At 34.6% G+C, this 16,256-nt stretch overlaps 1 long non-coding RNA gene across 1 annotated transcript in view; it reads left to right on the forward strand.

The window, feature by feature from the left end:
• The window catches only part of LOC134475608 (uncharacterized), a 32,725-nt gene extending 16,723 nt beyond the window's left edge, over positions 1 to 16,002 (forward strand). Inside the window, exons 2-5 of the long non-coding RNA XR_010046789.1 lie at positions 9,673 to 9,843; positions 11,048 to 11,116; positions 11,201 to 11,286; positions 15,893 to 16,002. This is a non-coding gene — a long non-coding RNA (uncharacterized LOC134475608). The remainder of the gene's footprint in view (positions 1 to 9,672; positions 9,844 to 11,047; positions 11,117 to 11,200; positions 11,287 to 15,892) is intronic.
• Positions 16,003 to 16,256: the final 254 nt, after the last annotated feature.

Raw genomic sequence — 16,256 nt, forward strand, 5'->3', positions numbered from 1 at the left:
CACTCCATCCAACAGCAGACTATGCATTCTTTTCAATTGCATGTGCATAATTAATCAAGAAAGGACCACAATCAGTGTCACAAAGCAAGTCTAACAAATTAAAAAGCTTTAAGTCATTGTTTAAGCACCAAGAAATTAAATTAGAAATGTTGTAAGAGAAAGCTGATCACTTAGTTAACCCCTCAGTAAGTGGTAGCTATTGTTTTTACTACAGCTGACTTTTCTCAGTGATATTCTCAAGGCTGTGGTCTCTGATGATCACGGATCAGCAGTGACCTTGTAAGTAAAAAAATCTGAAAATAGAAAAGGAAGACAGGTGAGGGAAGAAGAGATAAGAGAAAATGGTTTTAAAAATTTCCCATTCATAAGCTTTAAAGTAACTTCTGAGTCAGAAGAAATCAAAAGAAAAACTAGAAAATATTCTGGACTAATGAAAATGAAAAACACAGCACATCAAAATTAATCTGATGCATCGATAGCACAGCACTACTTAGAAATATTCAGCCCTGAGTATCTCCATTAAAATACAAAGTGTCAGGCCAGGGATTTAGCTCAATAGCACAGCACCTGCCTAGCAAGCATGAGATCCTGAGTTTGATTCCTAGTACAAAAAAAAGTCTGATAATCAACAATTATATTGTTCAGAGAAAAAGAGATTAAAGTCATCCCAAATACTATAATACTCCTGAAAGTACTTCCTTGAAGAAAAAAGTATTTCAAGATTAATGAAAAAAAAAAGACATGCTACAAATTATTAGTATCAGGAATGATAGAGGCAGCCTCAATACAGACAGTAAAAAGACAGAGAAATTGGATAAACCACTTTAAAACAATGAATTTGTCACTTGAGATGCAAAGTATTAATTCTTTGAAAGGTATAACTCACCCTAAGGAGAAATAAAATATCTAAAAACCTTTGTAACTAGTAAGAAAAGGAATTTTTCATTTAAAAAAAGCCTTGCTACTAAATAATTTCTAGACTTCACTGGAGAATTTTAACAAACAATGAACAAACAGTATCAGCTTTACACAAACTATCACAGAAAATTAAAGAGTAAATATTTCCCAAAATGTTGTAAGAGACAGACAAAACTCTAAAAACAAAACCAGAAAAAACATGTCAAGAAAAATATACTACAAACTTTAAAAATTCTTATTAAAATGTTACCAAATTAAATTCAACTATCTGTGAAAAAGAAAATACAAGATAGTGTGAAGCCATTCAAGACAATGAAAGAATTACAGGGTATTTAGAACCAGCTAATAGAAAACCAACAATGGTTTCTATATTATCTTTTTGCCTATAAAAAATTTTGTTTATACTATCACATATAGTAAAATATAGTAAGATACAACATGTTAAAACCAGTGGAAACAGATGTACCACAGCTTGATGGGACTTCAACAAGATGATATTAAATCAGCACTAGCTTTTATGTTGTGTTGTTTTCTTCAAAATAGCTATTCGTACTATCACAGATACTAAAATCGAACAACCTAGGTTAAAACCATTGCAATTGTGAGTGAAAACATTATATGGCTTCAAACCAATATGATTGGGAATCATGATTACAATATAATTTTATGTATTCTTATCATTTCTTACACTAGGGAAATTTCGGTATTTATACATGTGAGTTTGATTTATTTCACTTATGAGTCTTGATATGCTTGATGCTATGGCATACGAAGTTACACTCAAATAATTCAAGGAAAGAGGCACTATGATGACTACTATTATGTTAGATAATGTGGTGGTGAAATACAAAGATGCTTAAATTGTTCGGTTCTGACCTGTGTTGTTCTGTTACAATGTCCTCTTTTATCTCAATCTCCCCCCTTTTTTAAAATTAATCTATTTTCTCTCATTTTTTTAATTAAGGGAAAACTAAATTAAAAAATAGCAGGACATATTATAGTAACTTTTTGTTTTCCTATTTACCTGATTTGAACCCCAGTATTGCTCTCCCTATCTTGTTCTGTCTGATTATTCTATATTCTATTTTGTTTGATAGTGTCAAGTTTGAGGGTATAGGCAACCGCTTTGAAGGCAATAAGATATACTATGATGCCCATTATGGTTTGACTATTATCTTCTTTTTGAAGTCCTGTAAGGTCTTCAATGTAGGTTTTATTGGTCTTGTTCTGTAGTGTTTTGATCAATTCTATTATACCTGATGATATAGGCAACTCAATTTAAAAATAACAAGAGGCACAATGGTAACCACTTTTGATCACCTGGTATTCTATTTTTGCATCAGGTACTATGCCCATCCTTCTGTTTTAACTGACTCTGTTTTGCTTAGTCACGTTTGGTTTTATTCTCTTCAAAAAAAAAGTAATAAGAACCGTGGGAGTAATAAAACCCAAAAAGTGTAATTGTTAGTGTAAAATGAGAGGAAAGGAAGGTAGACTAAAGGATATAACCACAGATATGTTTGAGTGTGTAGGATGGAAAACCATATTACTGAGCTTTTGTTGGATCATTGAACCGAACTATCTCCAATATCACTGTATGAATGTCCACTTTATATGCTTTAATTTTATAATTTGGATAACTGTTTCTAGGAAGACAATATGTAACCTATTAACTAGTGATTTCTTACTGTATATTTTTTCTTAAAATTCTGTATCACTTGTACCCTTTTACTGCTTTGTTTTTTTATGTCCTTTCTTTTTTCTCTTTAAATAAAAAAAAGAGAGAGACCATAATAAAAAAGAAAAAGAAAATACATCATGATTCATTTGGATATATCAAGTAATGCAAATTTGGTTGAAGTTTTGAAAATCAGTGTAATCCATGATATCAAATTCTGAACAAATACAAAAAAGTGGTTGACAATATACTCTAACGTTTCTTCCTGAGAAAAACTTTTAGTAAACTACTTAATGTATATGGAAATTTAAATGGCATCTTTAAAAGGCTTCTAGAACCAAAGAGACATTAATAAGGTTGCAGGATAAAAGTGCAATATACAAATCAGAATATCTATATATAAAGGAACTGACAAACATCTGAGTTGCAAACTTCTATGGTGCACTGTATAGGACTCACTTTGTCAGATTATGAATGAATAAAATTAATGAACATTTCTCCCAGAATAGAACTTGCTCCTAAGTCAGGAACTGACTGTACTAATAGTTACTAATGAGAAAATAGGTTAAAAGCATAATTATCAATTACAGTAGCATTGAACCTATAAATAGGTTCTCTGTGGACTTACCTGCAGGCCAGGACAATGTGGCGTTTCTAGTTTTATTTCTTGTGAAAACTTTACAAAACCTCACCCAACATGAAAAAATTACTTTAAAAAGTTAAGGACTTAATTTTGAAAAGAATCACAATATTCACAGATTAGAAGATTCGATTCTGTTAAAATTTAAATTCCACCAAAACTTATTTAGCACACAGTTCCATTAAAACTCTTAGTGGAGCTTCATCTAGAAATTGACAAGCTTATTTTAAATTCATTTAGAAATGCAAGAGACTAACCAAAACAACTTTGAAATGTCAAATACAAAAGACTAACATTGTCTGGAAAAGTATCATGAAATAATAATGAAGAAAGTGATTACAAAGAGATTTACACACAGAAATAGAGTCCTGAAATAAACTCATATGCCTATGGTCATAGGTTTTTATGATAAAGATGCAAAAGCAAGTCAGGGAAAAAGATAATCTTCTCAACAAATGGTCCTTAACTAATTTTACATGTATTTACAAAAAATAAACTTCCATTCAATCTTCAAACTGTGTACAAAAGTCAACACAGGGCCGGGGATTTAGCTCAGCGGCATAAGTGCTTGCCTGGCAAGCACGAGGTTGTGAGTTTGATCCCTGGTACCAAAAAAAAAAGAAAAAAGTCAATACAAAAAAATGAACTGTAGGCCTAATCTAAAACTGAAAACCTTCTAGAGGAAAATAATAGAAAAATTTTGAAGCTTGAGTTATGCAAAGATTTCTCAGCTGTGACTAAAAGCACAATCTATAATTAATAAAATTGATAAAGTAGGTCTCACAAAATTAAAAATTTCTGTTCTGCTTATGACTTTGACAAGATAATGAGAAGACAGGTTACAGACTAGGAGTAATTATTTTCACATCACATGACTGCATCCAAATTATATACAGAACTCACAAAACTCAGTTCCATTAATCATCAGAGAAATACACACTGCACTGCACAGTCACTAGAATTTCTAACTATGACGGTATCAAGTGTCTGTGATGATGCATAGCAACTACAATACTTACATACTAGAACAGGAAACTAAAATGTTAAAATCACTTTAGAAACCAATCTAACTTTTCTTTCTTTTTGAGAGAGGGTCTCATGTGTTGCTCAGTTGATCTTAAACTTGTGGGTTCAAGTGAGCCTCCCATCTCAATCTCCCAAGCACTTGGGATTACAAATATGCACCATCATGCCCAGCCAGTAAAAATTTCTTTAAAAAGGTAAACAGACATAAGAAGTACAATTCCATTCATATGTAGCCATACGTTTACATAAAAGTACTCATAGTCAAATATTTAAAGGAACTATATTTATAATGACAGAAAATAGAAACATCACAAATGCCCATCAATAGAGGTATGTGAAAGGTTTTTCCCTAGAATAAATTATGAACATTATGGCAGTGGTCTAACATAGCAGAAGGCAAATAAACAAAGACAGCTTATCTCCCTGATGACCATTTCCTCCCCTTTCCCCTCAGCCCTGATTATAACTTCCTTTTTCCTTTCCCACACCTGAAGAAAATTCCAATCAGCTCCTCATACATCATCAGTGCTTGCCCAAAACCTCACCTCTGGCCAGAGGTCACAAAACCACCTGCCATGCTTGTCACCAGTCAGAAGGGAAAGCCCAGCCCAAGATGTACACTTCTCTACATGTCCTCAATAAAGATTTTTTCTTTTTCTTTCTTTTTTTTTTTTTTTTTTTTTTTTTGCCTCTCTAATGTACCAGAAAAACCTAGCAGTATGTCTGACATTATTCATACACTATAAGGCTACTCAGCAGTAGTAGTAAAATAGAACTAGCGTCTGATATACACAATAATGTGGAAGGATCTTAAAAATATTATGTTACTTAAAGAATATCAAACCAAAAATACTGAGTGATACCATTCCTAAGAAATTCTGGAATGGGCAAAACCGCTTTATAATAACATACAAATCTCGTGAATTAGTGGGGGTTTGGAACCAAAGATGTAGGTGCAATTTAAAAATGGTAAAAGGGAATTTACTGCATGATGGAATTGTTCAATATCTTAACTACTATGTTGTCATGTATATGTTTGTCAAAATTCTGCAAATTCAAAAAGGGTCAATTTATGATATATACAATATGTTAACAAAATTTATTTAAAAATCTTCACATATCAACTATTTTCTAGGAAAACACTCATTACTAAAATGAATTTAAGTTGTAAAAATTTTGAATGAATTATTGAGGAAGAAATTAAGATATCAGAGAAATTGATTTGAAAAACTTCAAGATATTGAAGTTTTCCAAGACAATATGTAAATGACCAAAATTGAGGACACAATGTTCTAGAAAGTCAAAAAAGATGTACATTTTTAGGTTTCCAAAGATTGAATTCCCAAAGATAATTTTATAGTAAATCCTTTCAATCTGTTGAGAAACTATGTCTGTTTCACAGCACAGAAAAATAAATTCATTTAATCGAGTTTATAAAAAAATGAAATTAAAAGATTGGTGACAATATGAAATCCATGTAAAACTACAAAACAAAATCGGACTCTGGCCAACCAAGACATCTTAAAAGAATTAAACTGTAATTCAATATGTTAATACAGTTTTCACAAGAAATAAAACTAGAAAAACCACATTGTCCCAGCCTGCGGGTAAGTCCACAGAGACCCTAGAGGTAGAGTGGGGATGGAAGGGGACAAGAGATGCAAAGAATGGAGATAAGACAGAAGTCCGATCAAGTCTCATTTATTCAAGGAAAAAGTATCAAATATGTAGGGTATTGGGGGAGGAGGGAGTTGGGTTCTGAGAGGTAACTTGGCAACAGTGGCAAGACTGAGGGTTATAGGTTAAATCAAATTTTCAAATTTCCCGCCCATGGGCTCATAAGCATAATCCTTGAATAGGCCAAACAAGCTAGGCAAGGTGCTGCTTTAACTACCAAACTTAACTCCTAGAGGGAGTTAAGGTGGTGAGGCCTGCAGATATAAGGTGGCAGCCAATTACAGGGCTTCCCACACCACATAATCTATTAATGGTAAAAGAAATCAGATAAAGAGACAGTTCTGATTCAAACATTTTAAGCTAAGAATAAAAGTTTGTTTCTTAATATATTGAAGTAGAACTCAAAGACATCTTACACAATGGCAAACAATAGAATACTCTTATTCAAGACAAATGAGGGTATCACAACTTTTATGAAGAGTCATGGAAATTCTAATCAACACAATGAAAACTAAATAAGAAGTTTAAATAATGGAAAAACAGAAACAATTCTTTCTGAAAGATGATATAAAGAAAATTCCAAAAGATTCTCTAGGAAAAAAATGTATAAAACTAATATAAGAATTGAGTAAGATGATCATTTAAAATGCATAGCACAAACATGCAAGGAAACTCCCAACATATCAAAAATATAATTTATTCACTTTTCATACTGTACTGTAACAATTTAGGTATTAAGCTTTCACAATAAAAAAAACCTATGTGAAAGTTGTTTTGAGTAATAAGTTAACATGAATTATTCAATTATATCTAATGAGTAAATTATGATTTTTTTCTTAGCTCTCACAAACTAAGAAAACATTTACATCGAGTTAATGAAAAAAATGATTCCATTTACATAAAAAGAAATACAGGTGGCCAAAACAATACTTTAAAAAGTTCAAACCTATTATTGAGTGAAATAATTAAAACTCAAATTGATAAGATTTGTCATAAACTGAATATTTGCCCTTAATTAAAATAGCAAAAAAAACCCTCCCTTAACATCGTTATTGGTAAAAAAAAAAAAAATATGCCAAAATTCACATTTTCATGCTCTTCTGGTGAGAATGTAAATAGCCTATTATTTCACAGTAGCAGCTGAACAACACAGACTAAAAAACAGCTCAGTCATAGGCTTACCCAAGATTTTTAAGGTTGTTTGTTATCATTGTATTTATAATACCAAATAAAGAGAAAAAAACTAGAAATTCAACAAAAGATTGTGTATATACTAATACAATAAATGCATGCAAAAAAGAACTTATGCTGTAGTAAACTATGTTAATGAAAATATTCAGATATATACTATATTTCATATGATTTCAAATTTATAAAGACATATGCCTAGGGAAGGAAAAAAGACTAAAATCTACCATGATGTTCTGTTATTTCCTTCTGACCTTAAGTTTTATTGCTTTTTTATTTTCCTCATCTTTCCAATATTTAAGTTTTCTATAACAATTAGTTTTATAATCTGACATTACTTTTTATTATAAAATCAATTTACGTTTTCCTTGTCGTCAAAATATTTCACTCAAATGTCCTTTCCTGGGTCAGGCCAGTATGTGACATCTGTCTTCCTTGGCTCTCAGGCACCCTGGCCTGACACCTTAGCCATATTCCTATTGGCTAACAAATCTGTCTTGCCCTGAGGCTGCAAGCTCAGAGAGAGCTGGAATACCCCTGTACACTTAGGAACCCTAAAGCAAGCAATAGACTGGCAGAAGAAACATCATGGTTGGCACAGGACACATGGAGTGGTACTGAAAGAAAGGTGAAGCGAGCATGGCTCCTTCTAAACCCAACTGGAATCCAAGAGCACAGACAAGGCATTATGCATATTTAGGTTTCATCTTCCCTTTTCATCTTTCAGTATTATAAGAATAAGAGCCTATTAATAATTCCTACTCACTCAGTGCTATATTAAAATTGTACTCAGATCACTGTCACATTGACTCCATTATGTCATTAGCCCAATCCCAGTCCTTGGTACCTGAGGAGCAGAGAAGCGGGGATAAAGTTGTATGCCCTAGGTCCAACCCTGACCCAGTCTCCGACTAGCTCTACAATTTCAGTGAATGACATAAGCTACACACACACACACACACACACACACACACACACACACACACATTTCTGCATGTATAAAATCACAATGTTATTAGGATTAGCTGAGTTGATACATGCAGCATGTGTTAAAGAAAACCTAGATAGAATAAGGTGCTGGTAACATAATAAAGACTATGCTTCCCAGGCTATGAAGTAAATACATACAGAGACCCTTTCCCCATTCTCATCATGGTCCAGGAAGTTTTTATTTGAAATCCCATGGCAACATTATTGGAATTACGGCAAATTAATTTCAATCTACTGCCTCTAGTGCATCCTATGGCGAGAATAATGACACTAGGACATATTTATAGATACAGGCAGCCAGTTCTGAGTCCAGTCCAGATGAGGGTTCATGGACCAAAGGCCTTGACCCAGGGCCTAGCTTAAATTTTATTAATTTGTGAAGAAAGGAGTGGCTGGAGAATGAGTATGAGAAAGGCGGGAATTACCTGAGTACTGTGAGCCAGGCTGGCTAGAAGCCACAAATACCTCTGCAATACGCGGAGAGAAGGATGTGCAGAAAGACCAATCTGCATAACACAGCCAAGGTAGCAATTAATGTCTAGGGGATAGAGCTTTACTCGGATATGTCAACCTCTCCTGCCCTGAGAAGTCCCAGCCTCTTTGTCTGCTGCATCCTGCTAGGCTTAACCATTTGAGAGACATTGAAGTGAGGCAACAATGACTGTGGCTTCAAAGATTACGCATCAGCCCCTCAGCCAGACCTGTTCACATTGCTTAGAGCCAAGGAAAGGAAAAGAAAATCACTTAGCCAACTCTGTACACATCAGTACACGGAGACAGACAGGGCCAGGTTTAGCCAAAGTGTAGGTAACTGCTCTTTTATTCAAGGAGAGCCATCCAGGTGGCCTTCTACAGATATACTTGTTAATTAATATTTATCAAAAACACATCACCAAAATTCTATGTTTGTTTGTCAGACACATATATACTGGTTGGCTTATCTTTCTTGATAATATATCCTTAATTATTTACTAGAAAAATATCCTTAAAAAATTAGTAATCCAAATGAACTTCCAAGGCTTTCACTTTCACATAGCCCTGAAAGTAGTCAACCACATTCTTGCAATGTACCTTAGACACCAAATTTAAACATGGAAAACTCTAAGCTTAATAGAGATATTATTCTGATGAGAAAATTTTACAGTAAACATGTATTTATTCTTCTACAAAATGAAAATCCACCAAATCACAACATTATTGTTCTTTGTGTTTTCAACAAATAACAGTTCAGAGTATAGACAAAAGTACTTGCTATATCTCTGTCTAGTTTCTTTGACCAAATATTCACAAATTTAATTAATTCAGTTACTAGGTAAAAAATAAAACTATTAAAATAAAAATATTTCTGTATCTGATGCACTTACCCCTCTTTCTCAGTGTATGTGTGTGTGTGTGTGTGTGTGGCCAACCATGCTTGTAAGTCAAGAGAGAACAGTGCTTTAGGGGAAAACTCAGTGTGATGACTAGGTCCGAGGCATAAAATGACATGTTTATGACAAGGCACAAACTGTTGTTATCTCATCTGCAAGATTTTGTTTGTTTTGTCATTTTTCAGTCTCTGTGGAATCCAGATTCAATATCAAATGCCAAGCAACCTCCGTGACATTCTAAGAAACTCATCCTGTCCTCACTGGGGCACTCAATGACTCAGAGTAGCCCAAATACGCCACAGGACACATGGCAGCCGCAGCTGGAAGAGAAAGAGAGAGAGGAAGAGGCCAAAGAGGTATTTTCCTCTTCCTAGCTGTAAAATGCCAACAACAGCTCCTAAATATTAGCAGTGCTTTCGGCAGAGCATCTGCATGCTAGGTGTGTAAAGCAGTTGCCTGCAGTTTATTTCAAAAATATAGAAAAAATAAATGAACAGACCTTTTATTAAGTCATACAGCTAAGGGAACAAAAAGTTTCCACTATCTCTGTTACTAAATCAAACCTATTACCAACTTGAATATAATTTAAAAATAAGACTTGTTTATTTTACTGACAAAAGAGCTCCATTCAGTACACGCATATTCTCACTTTTAATCTATTATGCAAGCTGGGTTTTGTTTGTTAGGATAAGAATTTAACTGTAGAGTAAAACTAGCCCTTATGGAAACATTTCTGAAAACAAGCATATGCAGGAAAATCTCCAAAAGTTAAGGCTTCCTTTTCATCATAACACTATCATTAAGTAAAATGTAATGAACAGCCACCAGATGCATAGAACTATTTCAGGACTAATACAATAAGATTCAGCATATGTCTCTAGACAAAAAACAAGGTTTGGAGTTAAATGGTTTCAGCAAATCTGTTTTCCACCATAAAGTACCAAAATGATTGCACCAAGCGTTTACTTATACTTTTGATGACAATTCAATGCAAATTATAAATGGTTTGAACTAAGTTATCAAATCTGTTGGACCGGAAAAAGTAAAATAAAAATGAAGCCTTCTAACATTACCTGAACCATCTCACAGCAAGAACAAAAATAATTATATGAAGACTTGACTGCACTTAAATACAATATATTTTGATAGTTCTAAATATGCAATGGATGCCTGTTAATTACCTTATGGACTTACAATAAATTTCACTGAAACATAGTTATAATTCAGGGCATTTTATTAAAAGACAATATCTTAGAAGAAATAGAGAGTCAAGGTTATTAACGTGATTATTCATATCCACGTAAAGCTACGCTTTGCTTTGTAAGACAGCAAGATTAGTGAGAATTTCCTTGGTTTCACCAAAGGTACTTTGAGGTACACTTGGTCTCCCAGGGAAATCTGCATTACATACCCATGAGGTATGTCTGCAGGGGTGGAAGAGAGGGCAAGCGGGTGACGTGACATAATCACTGCTAAAATGTTTTATTTGCAAATGATAATTTCTCCTTTCATAAATAGCAAATATGCTTCTCTCTCCCTCTCCTTTCCCCACTCTCTCAGGATATCAGGCAGATAAGAGTTATCAGTAAAGGTCATCCTCAATTTCTGTACAGAAATGATCTGTCTCCGGTATGTAATAAACATTTATCCATGCCTTTATTAGCTATATTGAAGCTGACAGTTCTGTTAAACCATTTTCTTTCATTTTGCTAGGTCATGACGGTTAATGCTGCTAAAAAATCTCATCACTGCTTTTGATCACTGTATTGTCTTCCTGGTATTATCAGAATTTTGTGAAGGTAAGCACTGGCTGGAATGACCTATTAAAGTTACAGCCCGTTGAATCTCTGGTTGTTTTTTTTTTTTTTCTATCACAATAAAAAGGCAAAGGAGTGCAAAGGATAAATTTTCCTCAGAAGGTATATTTAGTTGGGCAGTTGACAAGTTCAGCCAATGCTGAATTATCCACAGCTAGAAGGATCCAAGCATCAAATATAAATGAAACCCATACATAATCCAAAATTTTTATTTTGGCTACATACCACAGTATTCTCAAGATGTAAAAGATCCACCATATTCTAAAAAGCTAAAAGGACAATTTCACACATTCAAGTACCTTTCTCATATCCAGAGACCATTTCTTAGTCTATAAGTGGAAGAAGGAAACACAAAAGCAAGAAGAGCTTTTGATAGAAAATACATCCCCAGACCAACGGGAGGTACGACCGAAATGTGTGATTGCAAAGGGGGAAGTTGGTGTTTCATGTCTTTGTCTTTCCGTCATCTATTTAACTGTTATTTTTACCCAAATTAACTTTTAATAATGTTTCATTTTGAGAAATGTAGAAAACAACAAAGCAGCACTAACTGGTTTACCTTTGTTGCTGGTTCTTATGAGCCTTGCCAAAGATCAAGAAAATACTGTTCAGATTAATTACAAAAATTTAAATATTTCCTTTCCATTCAGTAAATATGTGTGGTGTTCCTGCTACAAGCCAGGCATGACAGAGGTGTTCTAGAAGTACAAAGATATCCATAACCCATTTCTGCTTTCAAGTAGCCCATAAGCACTGGATGTGGTGGCACATGCCTGTAATCCCACAGTTTGAGGCTGAAGCAGGAAGATTGCTGCAAGTTTGAGGCCAGCCTGGGCTACATGGTGAGTTCAAGGCCAGCCTGAACTATGTAGTAAGACCATCTAAGAAAGAAAGAGAAAAGAAGAGAAAAGAGAAATCAAGTAGCCCATAAGTAAGAAGGCATAAAATAGATAGTAAACACAGGGGGACATTAAAGCAGAGAAGCATCTTTCCACCAGAGATCATGGAACAACTTCAAAGGAAAGATGAGGTTCACGGTGACTCCTAAAGAAATGCAAATGGCAGTCATCCAGGTGAAGAAGCAAGAGTAGAAAAAGGAACCCCAGGCAGAGGAAAGGCATGAGTTAAGGCACAGGTGTGCGGCAGATTGTGTATCTGGAGACCACGGTGATCTTCGAATTGTCAGGTCACAGCAATTATAAGGATAGAGGACAAGAGAGGGAAAGAAAAGACAATTATAAATCAGAAAAGTGGGTAAAAAACAGTGTTTTGGGGGCTACACAAGGAGCTTAAATCAGTCATCCTTCCAATATCATTAATATACAATACATCAAGAACACTATTCCTTTTGATTCATTTAATTTTTTTAAGCATCTGCCAGATAAAAAGCACTGTTACAGATGGCAGAGGTAGGGTGGTAAACAAAACCAAGTCCCTAAACCCATGATTTGCTTATTCTGATGGGATGTGAGGCATAAAATCAAACAACTTACGGCAAGCACTGATAAACTCTAGTATGGAGAAATAAATTAAGCCTGAAGTAAAGGGGCTGGAATGTGAGGCACAGGGATGGAGCACAGCATAATATTTTACTAAGTGGTCAGCCCAAAGAATTCCTAAAAAGTGATATATGAGCAGAGCTCTATGAATGAGAGTGAAAGATGTGGATATTTGAGAGAATTGCTTTGAAACAGATGTGATCACGAATGCCAAGCTCTTATAAGGGCAGCGTGTTTGGTGAGTCAATGGAACACAACTGTTAATTATGCTGTATCAAACTGACTAGATTAAGAAATGCCTAAGAGATAAGTATAGCACAATTTGGGGTGACAGCAAAGATGACTGGCATGTGGGCTAGCAATCTGAGGGGGAAAGATCCACTCCAGGTGTGGGTGGCACCAACCAATAGGCTTGGAGCCTAGATAGAATAAAAAGGGAAAGGAGGCAGTATGCTTGTTCTGGAAGAGCTCCAGGTTCTTCAGCCCTCCAATAGAGATTTGCTCCTGCAACTCTCCAGTGCACTTCTAGGTCTTCGGCTGTGGACTGGTGCTGCACCCTTGACCCAGCTGCTTCTGCATCTTCCATCTTCTTGGGCTCAGCTGCTAATGCATCCTCTGGCTCTCCTGAGACACTTTTCCACACTTTTTGTACAATGATCCGAATCAATACACATGTAGTGTTATATGTGTGTGGCTTAATGGTAGACCCTGACATCAAAATCTTAACTTCATGAAATGTTTACTATTTGCAATATACTCTGTTATTCACAATTCTATTATTTTAAAATTTTGATCACCATCTATCAAATGTATTTGACAACATACTAACAGGTAACAATCTACATTATAGGGGACACCTAGGTAAGGCCATGGAGATTATCTGGGGGAAAAACTACATATATTTTCCAAGGAATCCGATACCTGGCCCATACCATTTGATACCATCAGGCACATAAGCATTCTAATGTCATTTGGTGAGTGAATAAGTAACTTGATAATCAGTAACTTGATAAGGCCCACAGAATGAAAACTTCAAATTGCTACTTTTGTGCCAAAATGAAACTATAACAACCACATGAGTTTTAGATCATAGCTTGTCACCAGCTTCACAATAAGTTACTCAGAAGTTAATAAGTAATTGAGAATCACTTCTCAAAGTGTACAGTTTCCTCAGAAAGACTATTGGAGGTAGGAGGAGAGTACTCAAATTTACTTTAGAAAAACTATGGACATTTTCTGGAACTGGACTATTTTATGATAAAAAATAAAATAAAATAAATTGGAAGTAAGCTCTTTTAAAAGTTTATGGTTGTTTTATGGAAATTAATTTCTTTTCCCTAACGTAGATTCTAACAGAGTATAAAATCATGGATTTAAGTCTGATAATGTGTTCGAGCATATTTAGAAAAAATCAAACAAACTATCTGTGAAGAGTACAACCCCCTCATGAAATTAGCTATGTTTTCTAAAATAACTGAATTGGGGTTCAGATAATCCTATCTTATTCTATCAAATAGTTATTGCTAACATTTGCAGTTCTAACTACTCTATATATAAAATATTACTCTATTAAATACTAATAATAATTATGTGGTGAAAGTATTATTACCATCCCTATTTTATAAGCAAAGAAACAGAGGCACAAAGAGCTAAATAAAAAAACTTACCATCAGCCCTCTGGATCCATGAGTTCTAAATACAGGAATTCATTATGAAGTACTCTTCTGCCATAATGAAGGGTAAACTTGAGTCATTTGTAGAAAAACGAACACACCTTGAAACCACAATGTTAAGTAAAATAAATGAGACACACAATTTTAAATATTGCATAGTTTCTCTTACATAAGAATCTTAAATTATAAAGAGAAAAATAAAAGCTAAGAAGCAAGAAAACAGATCTTTCTCAAGTAGGAGGCAGATCAGGAAATAGGAGGGGGAACGAGAGGGAAGGGGAGTGGAAAGGGGAGTGGGCATGTGATGTGGACACGTGCCAGCTCCACAGTGTGACTACCACACACTGCGAACGTGTACTCACACAGAATAAGAGGGGGAAAGCATTGTGTCTGTACTGAAAGTGTACAGATTACTTGTCATTACTTCCTAAACAACAAAGTCTGAGTGCTATTAACATAGCATTTACATTGTCTTAGGTCTTATAAGCAATCTAGGGCTGATGCTATCCATACAGAAGTATGTGTGTAGATTTAAGGCAAATACTATGCCATCTCACATAAGGATTGAACTCTTGATTTTGCCAGGAGTCAGGGGGCACAGTTTCCTAGAATCAATCCCTCAAGGATCAGTAAAGACAATTACTGTGTGCCAATCCCTACAATTCCATCTATATATTAATCTGTTTAATTTTTTATAACAGCTTCATTTTATAAATATGAAAACAGGTACAGGAAGATCTAACTTTGTTGTAATAGAACCGGCCAGGACTGTAAGTGCCAGAGCCTATCTGCCTGATAACTACGCCACTCTTCCTCCTTTAACTGTATTATCTGAGCCCAGTTTGCACTGTAAAGTTATGATCATACTTGCCAAAGTAAGACCTGAGCAAACATGTGAGCTCCTCAGGAGATAAAAATGGCCCTGCCATGCATATTCTGCACAAATCATTATGTCAGAATGTAACTTACCTTGCCGTCAAGAACTTAAAAAGCACAACTTAAAAATTTTATTTTATACTTTGCCCAATAAAATTCCTTGTTAGGATTTTTAAATAATCCTTAATTCAACTATTATAATCTTTCACTTGGCTTTTCCTCTTGTTCTCCTTAGACCCAAGTTTACAATATTATGATGTTACACTAAAAATAAAAATAGCACATGAAATAGACTATGTGAAATAGCCTATTTCACATCTCATTTTTAAAAACTGATATGTATCTTTAAATGTTCACTAAGAGATGCAGATGTCTAAACAGCACTTACAGCTTTATTAAAAAGGAAGAATTTCTGTAGTAATTTCTAGCGTTTGCTGTTTTCTTATCCAGCACTTAGTACATACATCCAAAGAAAGAATGTGATGTTGACCTTGATGGACTGCTCCTTAACCTAAGCTATGTTCTTCATTGTCTTTACAGTGGTCAGAATCCATTTCCTAAGGAGACTTTGTTTTTCATGGAGACTAAACATATACATTCCAGTAATAATAATTTGTGTTCAAATGCTCTATCAACACAACTTGGGGACGAAGGTTGGTTCTAACAATGATAACTGTTTTTCACCATCCTGAGTAAAGATCAGACAATACGCACAGAATACCACACTGACCTCTGACCTTCATCCTGAAAGTCACTAGGCTCCGAACAAGAGACAAGATCCTACGGTGATATGAATCATGAAGGGGAACTTTAAACTACAAGTGGTATTTCTTTATGAAGTTATGTAGCTTAAACTCTGATCTGAGATATGCTCCAAAATTGTCTTATGAATAGGTAAAGATTT

Source organism: Cavia porcellus, unplaced genomic scaffold (assembly GCF_034190915.1).
Source record: "Cavia porcellus strain 051 isolate PalLab524CR breed Dunkin Hartley unplaced genomic scaffold, mCavPor4.1 scaffold_4, whole genome shotgun sequence".
Lineage (NCBI taxonomy): Eukaryota > Metazoa > Chordata > Mammalia > Rodentia > Caviidae > Cavia > Cavia porcellus.